The following is an 18,624-nucleotide window of genomic DNA, read 5'->3' as shown; positions in this document are numbered from 1 at the left end:
ACCTTAGTCTTAAACAACACCCTTTCACAATGTACTCTGGTGGACTCTGTCATTGTCCTGCCAGCCCCCTTTATAGGCCTGTGTCCATCCTCCAGTTCCTGGGAGGGTTGGCTGCTAAGGGTTCACAGCTGCCCTTCTCCTGAGACCTGAACCAGGGTCACCTCACTCAGGAGGTCACCTCCCCTTGCTGGGGGGAAGGGCTTAGCCAATGACTGACACAAGGGAGCAAAAGGTCAGCCCCCAGACCATATACTGTATGATTCCATTTATATGACATATCCAGAATAGGCACATCTATGGAGATAGAAAGATTTCTAGGGCCGAGAGAGGGAGGGGGTTGGGGAGGAAATGGGAGAGTGACTGCTGAAGGGACAGGATTTCTTTATAGGGTCATGAAAATGTTCTCAAATTGACTGTGGTGATGGATGCACAGCTCTGTAAATATTCTAAAAACTGCTGAATTGTACACTTTGAGTGACTTGTATGGTACGTACTGGTAAGGCATGTCAATAAAGCTGTTATGGGGGGGAAAGCAAAAAAGGGAGTAATGACCGTAACAGTAAAAGCTATCATTCGTTGAAGATCTACGAGCCAGGAACCATGAACAAGCCTAATCACATGTACTATTTTAAATTCTTCATCATTCCTACCGATTACTATACGTGCGGGCTGGGGGATCCGGTGCAGTAGGATCTGTGCTTTGGAGCTCTGGGGAGAGGCTGCAGCCCAGCCCAGCTGAGCACATATCCTTGCCTAGTTTTGCTCCTTCCTTGCCTTGTCCTACAGCCTTACATCCCTGCTCCCTAGAGGCCCCCTGAGGTCCTCCAACCCCTGCCTGGGCTGTGCTTCCAGGGCTCTGACCTCAGGCCAACTGGACTTTCCGCTGCCCCAGTTACCCTATTTGTGGGGCAGAGGCAGCCCAGGGCTCCAGGCCCGACTCCTCCCACTGCCCACCCACTTTAAAAAGAACAGACTTTCTATCAGAGCTTCCTCTGGCTCTTTTCAGTGGCTTTTACATTTTCTTCCCACTATTTATCTTTATTGCTTTTCTGCCTGCAAAAGTAGCGCAAGCTACAGGACAGCAGCTGAACTAACTAGCACACACAGTGACGCTGCGAAGAATGAGGAAGATCGCCAGGAACTGATATGGAATGAGTGCCCCAAACCTCATGTGAATAAAGTGCAAAAACATATACAGTAGCCTTCCTAACGTGTAAGAAAAAAGGGAAAATAGGAAACTCACACACGATGCATGCCACTGACCGTCAGATCAGGAGAAAAATATATATTGCAACATCTCTCACTAAACAAATAAATAAATAAAGCAACTGGGGTGAATGCCAGATAAATCTGAGTAAAGGGCATAGAGACAGGTGTTCCGTTTTACTTGTAGCTTTTCTGTAAGCTCAATAATATTCCTGAATAAAAAGTTAAAAGAAAAAAAGCAAGGCCTGCTTGTTAAAAAGTAAAATCAAATGTAAAAACACAGAGCACTGAACAAAGAAGGAGGGTGAGAGAAATCTCTTGATATCTCTTCCCATTTTAGGAGTTCAGTGTGTATTGCCCAGATAATTTAAATGTCTCTAGTAATAATACAGATATTAGATATAAGTCTATACAAATACACGTAATTTCACAAAAATGAGATATGTTATCTATGGATTTGCAACTTCCTTTATTCTCCCAACACTATATCACTTAACTGTTCCACTCAGGACATACAGCTCTAGCTCAGAGCCACCCTGTTCAATCCTGAAAACTATTTCCGATGTGTAAAATCTAGGCTGGCAAATGGTCATTCTACATTTTAAACGGGGAGGTCAGGTGGGTTCGGAGATTTTCAGCCCTCAGACTGCTCAGGTAGACGGGACACTCTGAGTTAGGGAAGCGTCTGAGAAAGCTCTGGGGCCTGGGAGGAGGCCAGGTCTGGGGGAGGAGCCGTCTGTTCTATTAGCTGCAGGTTCATCAGCACGAGAAGAGACTGGGGTTAAGGAGCAGCTGAGTCAAGCAGCCCTGCCTGTGTGTGACGTGACCTGGGGGAGGGTGCGTTATCCCGTGAGGGAGCTGAGCCCTGCCTTCTGAAGGGCGTGAGCAGCCGCAGAAGGCTGACAGGGCTTCACTGCCTGGGACCAGGGGGCCCTGGGCTGCGTCACTGCTGGGAACCTGGGTTTATGCCTCTCCTCCTGTGGGTGCAGCACCAACATCTGGTCACCTCAAGCATTTGTTCAGGTGCCTGGTCCACGGAGGTGAAACATCTGGCTTGTGTTAAGAATTCACAGCCACCTCTTGAGATTCCCTCTCTTCCTATGTATTTTTCTTTTCTTTAAAAATGTTTTGCTTAGGTAGGAAGTAATGGCTCAGTTGTTGAAATGGCTAGACCCAAAGCCAGATCATATTCTATAACCAGCTTTCTTTTCTTTCTTTTTAAAAAATGATTCTCCCACTTTCATTTCTTTTTTTAAAAAAAAACCCATGGCCCTAGTCAGGTTTTCTCAGTGGTTAGAGTATCGGCCCAAGGACTGAAGGGTCCCAGGTTCAATTCCAGTCAAGGGCACATACCTTGGTTGCCAGCTCGATCCCTGGCCTAGTAGGGGCTCATGTGGAGGCAACCAACCAATGTGTCTCTCTCACATTGACGTTTCTGTCTCTCCCCCTCTCTTCCATTCTCTGGCAAAATATCCCCGAGTGAGGATCAACAACAAAAGCCACGTACATTACACTTTTCTTGCCTCACCTAAATAATAATCAATAAAAATCATATTCTTCCCTTTCAAGCCTCCTGTTCATGGAAACTAAGAAGGTGGGAGAGGGATGAGGCTCCAATTCGTGACGGCAGAGAGTGGCTCGGGCTGCACACGCTCAGCTTCATCAGGACGGAAGTGGTTCTGCAGCCAAAGTCCCACAGGAGAGCGGTGGGGAGAGACTCACTGGTCAGCGCCATCACGCCGACACCACGGCAGCCAGGAGAGGCCTTTCTGTTCGCCAGGCGCCGTTCCCACTTCTGCCACCACACCCGGTAATTACAAAGGACACCGGCCTTCCCCTCTTTCGAGTCGGAGCTCCCTCCGGGGCCTGGAGGGCCTGTGACCTCTGTGCAGCCTGCTTCCCACCAGGGACTCGCGATTAGTTATGCCCCTACAACCTTCTCTCTTTCCCCTTGTTTTCTACACGGGAGGCCGTGTTCAATTTGTGCATTTAATTCTCCCCCTTCCTGATGACTTGGAAACTCAAAACCCGCGTGTGTATGCCAGAGGAAGGCGGTATTTTATTTGATCAACATTTGGCTGCCAGAAAGGCAGTGACAGCTTAAGGTAGGGGCAGGTGACACGAGCTCGGAGCCCCGTCTGCCCCTGCCAAGCTGTGTGAGTGCAGCACGTCCATCAACCTCTCTGCGCCGGTTTCCTCACTTGGAGGCAGGAATAACATCAGCCACCCCTAGGGTCACTGAGCTGGACCCAAGGTCACACAGCAGGAAGCTGCATGTGACGTGCTCAGGCGGCGCTCGGTAATTATACCTTCCTTTCATCCTTTCCTAAGTATCGAAGAGATCTTTTTTTCATTTGCACAGATTACATCTTTTTCGCTATTCATAATATCCTCTTTAGGAGAAGGAGCGTGAGGCACATATTAAGGTTTCCATCCAGAATGGACAATTTTCTAGATTTCCATCACCCGTTTCCCATGGCCTATCTTAAACACAGCTGTCAGGACAAGAGGCTCATTAAAAAGATTGTTTTGACTGATGGCATGTTCATGGATCAAATTGGAAATCCGTCCAAAAATACTCGAGGGAGGTGGACAGGGGTGGCAGCGAGTCACAGAAGGCAGTTTGGCAGTGCTGAGGATGAAATTTACTAGGGAAAACGGATCTAGGTGGGATGGGCACGGAGGTCCCGGAAAGAGTGCTGCAGGCATGGAAACGGCAGTCAGCTTCATTCCAGTAACTGGGGAAAGAAAGGCTCTAAGCAGGCAGCGGTCCCTTACAGAGCAGGGCGTTCCCAAATCGGCCTGCCTTTCTTCGTTCTTTACAAGGTGGCCTCCCTGCTCACTGGATGACCACAGTCTCCCTGTCATACGCAGCCCGCCCCCCCCCCCCCCCCCAGCGGCCCACAATTCCCATACTTTCCCAGCCCAGGTTCAGTGAGGGCCTCTCCTCCTGACATCCCTGCAAGCACGATCACTCACTCACTCCTTCTGCCCCATGCCTGCCTCTCCTCCTGTGGGCCCCCGGGCCAGCAGGCACGGTCGCCAGGACTCCCCCCTCCTCCTCCTGGGCCGTGCGGCCGATCTGCCTGAACCTGCTCATAGCCCTCTCTGCCTGGTCTCCTCCTGTTTATCCCCAATCTGCCCTTTCTCTCCCCAGATGCGTCAGGACATTCGGCTGTCAGTGGCTCAACCCGGTGAAGGGTGTACTTGTGCTCATTTATGATTGCTGCTCCATCCCGGGCAGCCAGGGTGGATGCAGCTGTGTGAGCCTTCACTAAGGATCCAGGCTCCTGTTTCTCTGCTCTGCCACCCTCAGCTTGTGGCTTTGTCCTCAAGACTGCACGATGGCTGCAGGGCTTCCAGACACTGCGTCCACGTTCCAAGCAGAAGGAAGAGCTTTCCCGTAGCCCAGCTTGCTAAAGTCCAGGACGGGGTCACGTGGTCACATGCAGCTGTAACCGAGCCTGTCACACTGTGACCTACACTACACCTGGGAGGGAAGGAAGAGAAAATTCACCCTGGACAGACTGAGCAAGATTGTCTTTCTAAAACGCAAAACCCAATGTGCCACTTACCCACAGCTTTTCCATGCTTCCCATCCCCTTGGGCTCCTGTTCCATGTCATCCAATACCCGAGCCCTACTAGTCACTGAGTCATGCCAGTCCAGGACACACTGGCTGTTCTGTGGCTCCGGTCTCTGCCCACGCTCTGCCCTGTTTCTCGAATGCCCTCTTCCTGCCCACATCTGTGTGATGAACTCTTATTCGTCCTTCAAGACCCTGCTTGCTCCTCTCCTCAGCAAAAACATCCCCGGCGAAGCCGGGCCAAACTGATTCTCCTTCCTCCTGATTCTTGAGCATTCCTCTACTTTGTCTTGTGATTTCTTGTCCCCACCTTGTTGCCTCCTACCAGTCTGTGAGGGCAGAGACCAGATCTAGTTGACCGAATATCCATTTCCAGAATCAACAGAATAGAGCTGCTGCCCTAAGAACGACTGTTGGGTAAATGCATGGGAGGGTGAATGGATATATTAAACTGTGGCAACTCATAAGCTACAATTTTAGTAAGTGTCCATGGGACAAAGTCAGTCTCTCCTCTTTGCCAATACAATAAAACCTCAGTGCAAAGGACTAACTCAGGTGAGGGGGTGTCCGTTAAAGCTCAGAGTCTGTTATATAATAAAGCAGGTTTTCCAAATGTGTATGTTGAAAAATCGACAAATTAGTTTACCTCTTTTTACTTATGTAGATGTTTGTGTAATTAAAATTGAATATATATGAAAAGTTTAATCTACAGGAAAGTTTCCTATATGTATTACAGTGATTTTAAATTTACACCAAATAGGTCTAATAAATGCCTGCATTCACCAGTCGCTGCACGTGAACAAATGAACACAGCTGGGGCGTGGCTTAGCACGCGGGAACATCGGTCGGCCGGTGTTAATGTTGCTGCAGAAAGTCAGGCCATGCCACAACAGGTCCCCTGCTAATCACTCGCCGAACACAGTTTATGAGCAGTGACTCCTGGATTTAAATATGTAGATTATAGTTACAGATATGTAATGTTTACTTATGTTGGCAAAATAACTACAGTGTTTTTCCAACATATGGCCTATTTGCTAAAATTTGTTAAAAATAACAGTGAATTAATATCAACAGCAACAAAATAACCTGTTAATTTAATTACAAGCAAATCTTAATTAAAAGCATTTTAAAAGTAGCAGGGTGTTAATTTTCACATAGGACATACGGATGGGAACTTTTGTCGGTTAAATCTCAAGTCCGTTACATTGAGGTCCGCACATCCCGGGCTTCCTGTGCGCTCTGAGGCGCAGGTGTCTGGGACTGCCTGACGGGGTACGAGCTGCCACGCTCCTCAGGTGTTACCCTCCTGTGAGCAGCGTCAGGCCTCCTGGCGGGTGGAGGTCAGCAGTGGAGTGAGCACTGACTCTGAATCCTGTCTGTTCCTTAAATGCCCCCTGACAAGCTCCTTCGTTCACCTCCCTGAACCCCCCCTTCCTCCGTTTTAGAGAGTCTGGTAACACGTCCTCACGGAGACACGAGTCTGAGACGTGCTGAACCCCAGCACAGCTCACTGCTGCGCACGGGGACACGAGGCTTTTATCCACTGCTTTTGAAATAGGTGTGAACACGGGGTCCGTGCTTCCTTGCCGAGGGAGAAGTGCAGGTTGCCTCCCCGTATCACACCTTTTTCTCTTTGCTAAAAGAATTCTGATTTTGTTCTGGGCAGGTCCTGCTCCGTCCCAGAACCAGGACTGCGGCAGCCGTGGCAATTGTCTTGCTGTGGCCACGCAGGGTGGGAACGGGTCTGCGGCCAGTCCACAGGCGCTGTGGGAGGATGCCTGCTGGAGGTCCGGGACAGGTTGTTCCGTCTCGGGAGTTGTCAAGTCTGACGTGATATCCAGAGCTTGGCAGCCACCTGGGAAGGGCTGCCCTAGGAAGGGCCACAAGGGGGTGTGTGTGCAGAATCAGGGCGAGATCCTGGTCCCTGAGTTAGCTCAGCCGAGAGCCACACCGCCCGCCTTCTATTTACATGCGATGATAAACTTCCTTATTCTCTGAGCTGGGGGAGCTGAAGCACACACAGCCAAATGGATGAATACTGCCCTGGACATTTTGGAACAGTAACTCTTTATGGGTGACCACTAATCTGTTTTTTTTTTAAATATATATTTTTCTTTATTGATTAAGGTATTGTATATGTGTCCTTATCCCCATTTTGTCCCCCTCTCCGCCTCCTCGCATCCTCACCCCCTTAGTGTCTGTGTCTATTGGTTAGGCTTATATGCAGGCATACAAGTCCTTTGGCTGATCTCTCCCCTCCCCTCCACCCTCCCCTGCCTTTCCTCCGAGTTTGATGGTCTAATTGATGCTTCTCTGTCTCTGTTTTTGTTCATCAGTTTATGTTGTTTATTATATTCCACTAATGAGTGAGATCATGTGATATTTATCTTTCTCTGACTTATTTCGCTTAGCATAATGTTCTCTCCCATTTGACCCAGTGTCCCACTTCTAGGAATATATCCCAAGAAACTAGAAACGCCAATCAGAAAGGATATATGCACTCCTATGTTCACAGCAGCACAATTTACAATAGCCAAGATTTGGAAACAGCCTAGGTGCCCAGCAGCAGATGAGTGGATTAGAAAATTGTGGCACATCTACACAATGGAATGCTACGCTGCTGTAAAAAGGAACTCCTACCATCTGCAACAGCATGGATGGACTCACTCCTCTGTTTTTGAAGACTGTAAGCCGGCCTTTGGAAGCCCTTTCAAATGAGGCCCTAGGACAGTGATGGCGAACCTATGACACGCGTGTCAGAGGTGACACACGAACTCATATTTTTGGTTGATTTTTCTTTGTTAAATGGCATTTAAATATATAAAATCAAAATCAAAAATATAAGTCTTTGTTTTACTATGGTTGCAAATATCAAAAAATTTCTATATGTGACACGGCACCAGAGTTAAGTTAGGGTTTTTCAAAATGCTGACACGCCAAGCTCAAAAGGTTCACCATCACTGCCCCAGGACATCTCCTTGACAGAATGGGTTCCGCGGGACTCCATGAAAGTGTTGTTTGGTCAACGACCTTCAGGACGTCCTTTCTGCTGTTTGTGAAACTACTTTTGGAAACATCATGCATTCGACAGGGCAAGGCCCGGTCCGAGGCAGTGCTGGGGCACAGAGGGGGAGGGTGGCTCAGCCCCTCAGGCCACGTCTATGTGACAACTCGGAGGCAACTGGAAGTGAGAAACAACACTCTAAGGCAGAGTGCGAGTTATTAAAATACCTAAAACACGGTCACCAGGACGAAAAAAAATCTTTTCCTCCCTTCGATTTTAACCTTTCACTTGTAGCTAGATGACATCAAGTGTGGAAAGTGCCAAATGGCATAAATTTTTAAAGGTTTTCCTTAAAAATGAGTGTTAGCAATGACGAGGGGTCAGCAAAGCACAGCCCATTGTCTGTTTGCCTATAAGGAACGTGAGCTAAGAAGGCTTCTTATATTAAATCGCTAAATTTAGGTTTATACAAGTACCGATGTAATATCCTCAATTTTGCTTCTGGCCCACAAAGTCTAAAATATTTACTATCTGGCCCTCTGCAAAAATAGTCTGCCAACCCTGACCTAGACCTCATTAAAGGGATTCTTTTCATTATTCTTTTTTCATTTTTTTGAGAAACTTAGAAGAACAAAATGAGCCCAAAAAGCAATATGACATTTATATTCCCACCACCCACAGATAAATACTAACATCAGTAAGATCTCTTTCACAGTTTTTAAGAAAAAATTTATGATTATATAATTTTTATGCAATTACAAAGTCCCTTGGACTGTCGCCCACTGTCCCAGAGGCGATCGGCTTTACCGTGATAAGGAACGGATACCTCTGGCCAGAGTCTGACCTCGACAAGGTCAGGAGGCTATTCTGTTACTCTGACCTGAACACAGGAAACGGGGCACTCATCACAATGCTTCTGTGTATACTCATGAATCAATCACCCAAAAGAGATTTCTTTCCCCTGGAAGTGGTCTTTGCCTTGATGCCTGGGCTTGGCACAGAACAGGCAACTCCCTATCTACTGAATTAACCGAATGGGTGCCCCCACAGCACACACTTGATGGAGCGATTACATGCAGACACACCACGAAGTAAAGGCTGTTATGAATTAAAGGGAGGAAGGAAGAAAACAAATAATGAAGGAAGAAGAAAGGAATAGAAAAGGAAGGCGGATGAAATGTTCTTGATGTGGAGGCCATCCGTGGCAACAGGTCCGACACTACTCACACACTTCAGGGAAACCACGCCCCTATCCAACAGGTAGCTAGCAAAGTCAGTGCACATTGTCAAATCTGACTTATAAAGAGAGGAATTTAAATACGTAAATAACTAAAGTGTCATGCAGTCCCCACTCTGAGACTTCTACTTTGATAGGAAGCCTGGTTCCTTCCCGGACTCTGAGCTTCTTGAGGACAGGACTGATGATCGCATATCTTTGTTCCCGGTTTCCAAATGCAGAGAGCATGCGCAGCAAGTGTTCTCAAGTGCAGGGACGAATGTGACAACAAGCAAAGTACTCCATCCCGGCAGCAAGAGCGCCAACAACCCCTCTGATGCAAGTGCAGAACCTCTTCAACAAAACACGGTTCTCGTCACGCTGAGCCTTACCAAGACCATTCCAGGCATTTGCTTTATGAACTTAAACATGTACAAGCAGTTTTATTTTAAGATTTGGGCTTGTTTGTGCATGAAGAAGTTCATGACAGTAATCTTTATCAGAGAAAAAAACTGGGAACAGCTTAAATGTCCAATAATATAAAGCATTCAGTGAATGTGGTACGTCTATGTGTTTTGTGGTTAAAATGACACGAGATAATACTGTGTATGACATACTCTTATGCTTCTAAAATGCTCATATGATACGATTTCAGTTGTATGAAAAGAAACTTAGTAATAAGAAAACGTTCCTGAATGGACTGCTTATAAACCAAGCCACCTACTCAAAACATCCCAACCTGTGCAACCAGGCAGACGGCACCTCTGTGTTAAAGACGCAGGATTTCATAAAGCCAAGCAAGTGACTCTAGGGAGCTGTGCAATTACGGGGAGTCACCGACAAATACAGCGCCGGCAGAGTAAACACACGCTGGTTCTGGCGGAGGCAATAATCAGGTTATTGATGGATTCAGAAACAGGCCCTCAGGAAAACTGATGAACCCTAATCTTTTCTCTTACACAAATGACCCTCAACGCTGCTGCCAGCGCCAAGTGTAAAGCGCAGGATGCTGCCAGACAACTATTTCAGATAACTCTGGCTGAGGAACCACGCCGACATTCGCCTTATTCCTTGTTCATTCTAAGAGTTGGTGCAACTGCAGCAACAACCAACACTTTATCATGTGGACACAGACTGGTTGCCATAATGTGTCTCTTTTATCAAGATAATGTCTCAAATTAACCTTCATTTTTATTTTACCACTATTTTCAATGAGCTACGGTCCCCGTTTTTTAAGCGAGCTTTTGCAGGGGCCCATAATCCTCAGATAAGAGCCAAACTGAACTTGTACCCCTGGGGAGCGCTTCAGAGAGTCTGTAGGGTGGTACAGCTCCCTCCCTGTTTCAAGAAAAACAACAGAGACAGCATCTTTGTCGCAGAAGGCACAATTCACACACTCAAGGGGAAGGAATGAGCTCAGGCAATTACTCTAAGAAAAACTGCTGAGGCCAGAGGGGAATCCCACGCCCAGAGGACTCCCTGGGCCCTCCCTCTGCCCCCCAGACACTGCCATTCTGAGCCCAGGTGTCTGGCTGGGCCAGCTCCTTCTCTGAGACAGCCCTTGGGGGTGGGTGAGCAGATAGGACCTGCCTCAACTCAAGCTGGCCTGGCTCCTCTTTTCTTGCTGCGAACACCCAAGCCCAGTGCACACTCTGCTCATTACCCCGATAGCAACGTGAGAGCCAGGCCCCAGGGTCAGCGTCCTCGGTGTGAGCCCAGCTGTGTGAATCTGGGTAAGCTGGCTGGTCTCTCTGTGCCTCAGTTTCCTTGTCGACAAACTCACAATACGACCTGTAGTATATTATTAAAAATAAGTGGCTGGTAATTATTATTATATTAATAGTATGTTAATTGTGTTTTAAATGGCTTTTGGAGTAAAACTGATGGCAGTTGGTTACCCTGTGGTTTTTAGCACCCACCGGTGGCACACCATGGGGCTCTCTCTGGGACATGGCACCCAGTGTGGCGCGCAGAGACGTGGCAGAAGACACGGTCACAAAGACTTGGATTCCAATTCTGGCAACACTCTGGCAACCCAGCAGTGGGTCAGAGGTAGGGACTCATGGAAAAAGAGAAAATGTACTTCTTACACATCAATTTATCTAATGTTGCCATTTATATATTTTTATATCAACAGTGGTAACAGTAAGATGGAAAACATGAACAGCACTACCGACACTGTGTCAAGGTGCTGGGTTATCGCATCGGATCCCTTCACAGCTGTGCGACCTGAACAGGTGATACGGCCCCTAGGACCCGAGTTTGCTGGCCTCCAAGTGCAGAGTGCCAACATCTCGTAGGCTGCTGTGCAGGCTGTGGTGCCAATGAGGAAGCCACTGACACTAATGGAGTAATAATAAGATGACCATTAGCCAGGGCTCATAAGCAGCTTATTAATCGTTTGCCTTTTCCAAAAGAAAAACCGCTCTATTAGGTATCTCCCTGAGGTACAAGGAGGAAGTGAGGTCATGGGCCCCCGAGGCAGACAGGAGCGCAGACCCCACCCAGGCGGTGGCCAGCGGAGGCTCATGGCTAAGGCAGCACCACACTGGCTCCAGACTAGGACCCTTCCACCTGGGAACTGCAGGGAACTCCTCACCTGGACGCCCAACAGTGTACAGGACAGTGCCTGACATAAAGGAGACGTCTAAGAAAAATCCTCTTCCTTCCTCTTATTGTCTATAATTTCAATTGAAGGAGGAGTCAGGAGCCAGAGCCTCTGCTCCTTCCTACTGTGTGCTCCCGCAGACAAGGTCAAAATATCCTCAGGGCTGTGGCCAGGGGCACGAAGAGCCTGCACCGGGAGGCGTTGCCCCAATGGGTGCTATTCCTTTACTTCCAAATGAATCATCAACAAACATTTTTGTTAAGTAAAACAGAAAAATGAGATTAAAGCAATTTTTAGCTTACATTACACCGCAACATCCTCAATTTGTAGTTACACTGTTATACATAATGGGGGCAAATGCCTCTTACATGAAAGCAAGTGTAGTAGATACAAAATACTTCCAGCCAGTACAGGAAGTGAGTGTTCAGCTGGCTGAGGGATATTCCAATTTGACAAAGGAATCCCACTGCTCATTTGAAAGTGACACTAACTGCTGTTTTTAAAGCATGACCTATAAGAGAGGAGGTAATATTTTGACTTGATAAACTTAGACACCTCTCTCTCATGCACTTTTAGCTCCTTTTGGAAATGTTGCAATGGGATTTTTCAACAAGATTTTAATTCTCAGTGTAAGAGTGAACTACAATACAGGAGAAGGGCCGGTCCGTGTTGCTCATGCCCGTCCTCATGCTTACCCGCCGCCCCAGCTATCTGTTGAATGAATGAATGTTGACTTAACTGGGGGAACCAGCAGCACACACTTACACATGCCAGATTCTCAATTTATAAATATTTACATCAGGACTTGATTTTAGCTTTAATTAGTCCAACTGTTAAGGGTACCTCCAAAGTGAGAAATGTAATCCATCACGTCGCACCAGATGTAGCTTCGGCAGTTGGTCTTTTATCTAGTTTTATATGAAACACAGACTTCAAATGACTAAAGCAGGATGTTTTATGGTGAATTGACTGGGAAAATAAACTCAAAACCAAATCATAAAAAATAAATTAAAGAGGGTAAATTCCTCAAGCTGATATGCCCCCAGAGACTCCCGATTCTACATGAGCTTAAAAGAACTGTTTGTGAGCTTGACTTGGAAGTTGGTAAAATGCATTTTAAACAGAGGGCACATCAGATGCTCGCCACTGCCTTGTGAACATATTTGCCAGATTCAGAAAAACATGACTATGAAGTTATGCATTCAAAGGTGTGTTTACTAACACATTAATTGGCGAGGTATATGTACTTAAAAAAAAATAAAGTCAAATTCCATTGGAATTGTCCATTTAGCTCAGCGATTTCCAACCTTTTAAACTAGTACACCCTTTAGATAAAACTAAAAATAACATGCATTCCCCATCCACCCTGAACAACCTCAGATTCCCTGCGACTCTATCTTCCTAGGAGCCAAGAGGTTTTTGTCCAGCTTCTCTTACTATAGTTTGTATTATGAAGAATTGCTAATTCCTTGCTTTTTCAATTTATAACGTTATGCTAGCACACTGCAGGCATGTCCCCAAACATGCCTGTCCTCACCTGGAGCCTCTCACGTGCACACCACAAGAAGACCTGGCCCTCCCGCCGGCACCACAGGGTGAGGAGCCCTGCTCTCACTACAGGAAGAGCCAGCCCCCACCAAAGTACATTGGCCTGCCAGGGGCTCACAGCATGTAACAACAAACACCGTCCCAGGCACGGTGCCAGTGCTCACATGCCACACTCTCCTGACTGTCACACCAACCCTACAGGGCTGGGATGATACTCCCATTTAACAAGTGAGAAGCCAAGGCAGAAAGACGTTCGCCAACTCACGTGCAGCCACTTACCCGGGAAGCAGCCCTGAGGGATGTGAAGCTAGGTCTGTCCAAAGTCAAAGCCTGTCTGCGCCCCCTGGTGTTGTACAGCGTCACCCATCCCACTGGTGCGAACACGGCCCCCCCCTGTACCATGGTCACAGTTTTTGCCTGACCGGCCTACTACCCCTGCTATTCTTTTTCTTCAAATTGATGAGCTAGTTGTATTTTTCCTAACGCATGTTAAACACTCAAGTGTTGGATTTTAAGTGCCCCCATGTACCCTCCCACCTCCACCCCCACCTCCAATTACATCAGGGGCCTCCGAGGGGACGTGCCTCGCCCACTCACACCCTCCCCTGAGGAACTGGAGCCCAGTTCAGGGCCGTGAGGCAGGCAGCTGTCCCAGGGAAGTCACTTGACACTTCCTAGAACTGGACACATGCACAGTGTGGACAAGGCCCAGGAAGAGCAAGAGCTACACACTGTAATGGGAGCATTTCTCTAAGCCAAGGTGGCAAAACCATGGCCTCCAGGCCCAACACCTGTTGGTTAATAAAGTGTTACTGGAACACAGCCTGAGGAGCAGCACTGAAGGATCCTAACCACGCCCATTTGCTTAGGAGTCCTCTGTAGTTGCTTTTATGCTCGAAGGCACAGCTGAATAGATGCTACAGAAACTAGTCCAACATTTCTGACCCTTTGCAGAAAAAGTTTACCAACCCTTGCTCTAGGTAATGCATTTCCCATCCAAAAGTCAGCTGGTAAACACCAATCCACAGGTAACATAAGCATTACCTATGATTCTGCTAATAAATAGGTTTGAATCAAGTTTAAATCCATCCCATTAACCAATATTTATTTATTGAGGGGCTACTATGGGGCAGCCTTGGCTAGCCAGGGGCTGGGCTTACAAAGGTGAACAAAGTTAAGCTGGGATTCCACTTCCTGGAAAACAACAACAACCAGGATGTAAAATAATTTCCATGCAACGTAGTTAAGATGTTAGAGTATGATTTGATGTTTTATTTTTCCCATAAAGTGAATTCTAATACGATAACATTGGGCTGAAAGCTCTCTAGTTTTTTTTTTGTTTTAAACATAAATACTAGAGATGAAACTATAATTTTGTGAAATTACTGATCAAATTTTGCAGGAAAGATCAAATTATTGAGATTTTTTCATAACTGTCAAATTCACTCTCAGCTCTCTACCACACAGTCCTGATCTCTCTGCTGAAAGTGGAAAAAAGCAAAGGTATCGAGACATTGAGCAAATAGTTAAAGAGTTAGACTTTTATTTTTTAAGATTGAATTTTTAAATTGGAATCCGTATTAGCTGGTTCACACATTAACCTTCTGCTAAAAAAGGCACGAAGGATGGAGACGGTGGCCAGGTTCAACCAAGATTTCATTATCTACTATCTATCTTTGCAACTCCAACTAGGTATCAGGTGAATTATGGGGAAAGCCAATTTCGACACCCCCTGGATGTGATGAAATTGATTATCCTCAGGCAGAGCGAAAAGAGGACAGAAAACAGCGGAGCCGCTTCACAGCTCTGCATCTGTCCCGCCCTGATAACTCTTTATTGGTACTGGCCATTGACAACGTTTTTTATCAGACAAAGAAGGTTTTTATTGAGCTTCAGAAAGAGAAAGAGAATGCATCCGTTTCTAGGGAAACCTGAGCCGGGAAGCCCGCAGGCTTGGCTTCAGAGGCGGCATCCCTCCACACAAGGTGGCCCGTGGTGTAGTAACACCCCTCCTCCTCATTTACCTCATCCATTTAGAGATTAATGCAACAATGTGAGATGATTGTTGATGCTCGTTATTAAATCATTTATTCATCCCACACAATGATTCAGAATTATTCATTAAGCTTGCTGGGAGGAAGCTGGGTTTTACCTCCAGAGTGGTTTGAGGAGGGATGTGCTCTCTAAAAGGATATTTTATAACAACACAATTACCATAATTAAAAGCTAACCTGGATATTCGGATGAGCTTTTGACATATTTTTTAAGTAGTGGCATTTTAATGCAGGAGATAAATGAGACTGCAGCAGGAGTAGGGAATGATCCTGCTGTGGGGGAAAGCCGAGGCAGTATTAAATACCATCACCACCCCCAATTTCATCATGGTCTTCAAGTTAATTGATTTTACAAAATGTCACTAGAACTTCTGGCTTCCCAAAATGAGTTCAAAAGACATTGCTGCGACCGAGCCATCCCCTGCATCACTGAGTCACAGAGCAGACATGCCCAGGAGAGCCCACCTACCTGAGCTTCCCCACCAAGCAGGTCACTCAGCCTGCCAGAACTGCGTCCACATCCGACTCCTTCTCTTTTCCATGCTGCCTGTGGTTTGTTCTGTGTTTGAAGGGCCCTTAAGCAAAGGGCCTGGCTTGGTTAAGCCACTAAAACTGACGGGGACTGCAGTTAGAACACCCATCTCTCCGGTTTTCCCTGTAAGCAGGTCTAGGGGAGATCCTGAGGCAGTAGCCATGAGGACGCCTTCTCACAGGTGTAAGTGGTGCCTGGCAGTGATACAGAATTTATCAGGCAACCGAAAAAATACACAGGAGTACTGGAGGCACAGGAAAAACCCATTTATTTCCAGACATTTCACATGTATCGGTACAGTGACTCAGGGGAGTCTGTTTCTCTCCAAATCCTGAGCCCCCCAATATGGAGAAAGCTTTCCCTTTATACCCCTTTGGTTTCTTTGTCCCCCAAATATGGACCATACTTCTGGACCTTTCACAGGCTTTGCAAAAAGCCCCATGTGCTGGGATGGGGGCAGTGGGACCACATCTCAAGGCCTGGCCTGGTGCCAGCACAGATAACTCCATCTGGGGATGGTTTATGGCCTCTCTAAAATGGGAGTAGTATTTTGGGTAAACAGGTCTTGCAGGACCAGATAATTAAAGGGGTAGTGACTAGATTCAGATTGCTAACTCCCCCCAAAATGTCTCATTTTTCCCATCAGCATGAATATTGGGAGGCTAGCTGTGAAGTGAGAAAGGCCTGCTTGTGAGCCTGGAGAGCCAGCATGTGGATCAGAGCAGAAGGATGCACAAGACCAAAGGCTTGGAGGCCCTGTGATGGGCATTAACAGGCGAACACCCTCTGGGAAGGCTGGGCCTGGAGCTCTGAGAAACCTGGACTTGGTCTGCTCTGCACCGGCCTACAGCGGTGCCAAACAAGGACATGGGCTATGGTCAGTCACTCAGGGAGGGAAGGAGTGTTAGTTTCAGCCCTTCGTTGGTCCTACAAATACTGATGAGGAATTTATTATGGGAGCCCTGAGCCAGGCCTCCTGCATGCAGGTGACTACAACAGTGTCTCTGTTCGAGAGATGAGAGTCCGGTGGGGGATTCAGGAAAGCTGAGAAGGGGGTGCTGGGGGAACCTCATCCTGAAGGTGTCAGAGTAAAGCAGGTGTTGGCCAGGTGAAGTGGAAGAGGCAGAGATGAAGAGGAGGCCTCTGGCACCGGGCGGAGATGGACTGGAATGGGGGGGAAGAATGGGCCCGGGTACCAGGTCAGAGCTGTTGCCATGACCCGGATGAGAGACATGGTGGCCTAGAGGAGTGGACAGGACGTTGATATCAGGAGGCAGAACAAAAGGCACACGACATATCAGAGTCTCCCTGGGCAAGGAGGCCCTGCTGGGAACAGTCCGTCAGGTTCTGGAGCCAGATGCATTGGGTGGAATAAGAAAACCGCACCCTGCTCTGTCCCCTCCTTAGCAAGCAACCTCCAGATAATAATAATAGCCTTCGGGAAGAGACTGCTGCTAGGGCTGAGGGGAAGGCTTCAGTCTTACACGAATCATTTCATTGGCATTCGGTGGGAGATGTTAGCTTCTGGGAGCGGGGGCAAGTGGAGTCTGTCCCCCTGATTCGGTGTGCCAATGAATCCTCCCTGGCGAGCAGGGCTGCGGGCCTGACGGGAGGTGGCCGGCACAGCCCATATCTGATGCCATCCTGGCGGTGGGCAGCAGGCTCCCCCGAGGATGCCCTGTTAGAGCTGTGGGCTCTCTCTATAAAATCCACAGGCCTTACTATCTGGGGTGCTAGTGGCCGCATGTGCTCCATCCTACGATGGGAAACCCTGAAGCACATGCCACTCAAGACTGTGGTTGTCAACAGCAGAGAACAAAGAGCAGCCACGTGGATGGCATTTGCATCATTTAACATTTGATATGAAAGGAATCATTTGAGTGGCATAAAATGTTCTCTCTGACATTATTTTTTGTTAAGAAACAGTCTCCATGGTGTTGCTGATGCCATCTTGACACTTTATTTCCTTGTCATCAAAATGGTTTTCTACACCAACTCAAGCACGGCACAAAATTTCAAAAACCTTAATAGTTTTCTAACTTCATCTCCATGGAACAGTTGAAAAATGTCTCCAATTATGCAAGCTTTTTATAAAATGCCTCAAAAATACAGAAGGGCCTATTGTACTTTTCACAAGTGAATGCGAACTCATTTAATGATCAAAGATGAAAAGAAGAGTGTCAGGGTTTTTTAAAATTTCTAATGAATGATTGCTACTTGGTTAGGCCACCTCCCTCTCCTTACCCCCTAACCGACACATTTACATTTTAGAAAAGTCTGAAAAAGTGCACTCTGGAAAGATCTAAACAGAGGCATTAGGACCAAAACAAGAGACACAACAGTTGTCAAAACTGGGATCCTGCCAGGTCTCTGAAACCTCAGGGGTCAGCTCAGATCACACCGCTGTTCACAAGAGGAATACTGCAGGTGCTCCCAGGGGCGGAAGTGAGGTGTGTGAGCTAGTGCTGCACAGAGTGCCACCAGAAACCAGATCCACAAAGGGAGCCTCACATGCTCTATGAGTGTGCACACACGTGTCAAATGCATGACCACTGTAAATGTACTACTTACGTTTAATGTACATTTCTCTCTCCTGGTTCTGGAGGAGATGTGGTCCTCTCCAAAGGAGAGACAATGAGGCCCAGGGCCTGCCCACTGCCGCCCACCCAGGACTTCCCAGGTTATACCTGAGGGAGTGGGAAGCTTGGCTCTTAAAGATCATTTGCCCGTGGGCAAGTTCCTGCTCCTCAGAGAAAGGAGAAAAGATGCCCTGGCATCTTCCCTTTCCAGGGACACATGTAGTCACACTCAGACCCTGCCCCAGTGCCCGCTACCTGCAGGACCCCCACCCTCAGCTGTGAGCAGCTACCA

The 18,624-nt window shown here is 47.4% G+C and overlaps 1 protein-coding gene across 3 annotated transcripts in view; it reads right to left on the bottom strand.

Annotated features, from left to right (window-relative positions):
* CPPED1 (calcineurin like phosphoesterase domain containing 1) overlaps window positions 1-18,624 on the bottom strand; it is a 108,691-nt gene that overhangs the window by 13,838 nt on the left and 76,229 nt on the right. The gene's annotated exons all lie outside the window — the stretch shown is intronic.

Source organism: Myotis nattereri, assembly GCF_964212035.1.
Source record: "Myotis nattereri genome assembly, chromosome: 4".
NCBI lineage: Eukaryota > Metazoa > Chordata > Mammalia > Chiroptera > Vespertilionidae > Myotis > Myotis nattereri.
This window is presented reverse-complemented; position numbering and strand designations above follow the sequence as displayed.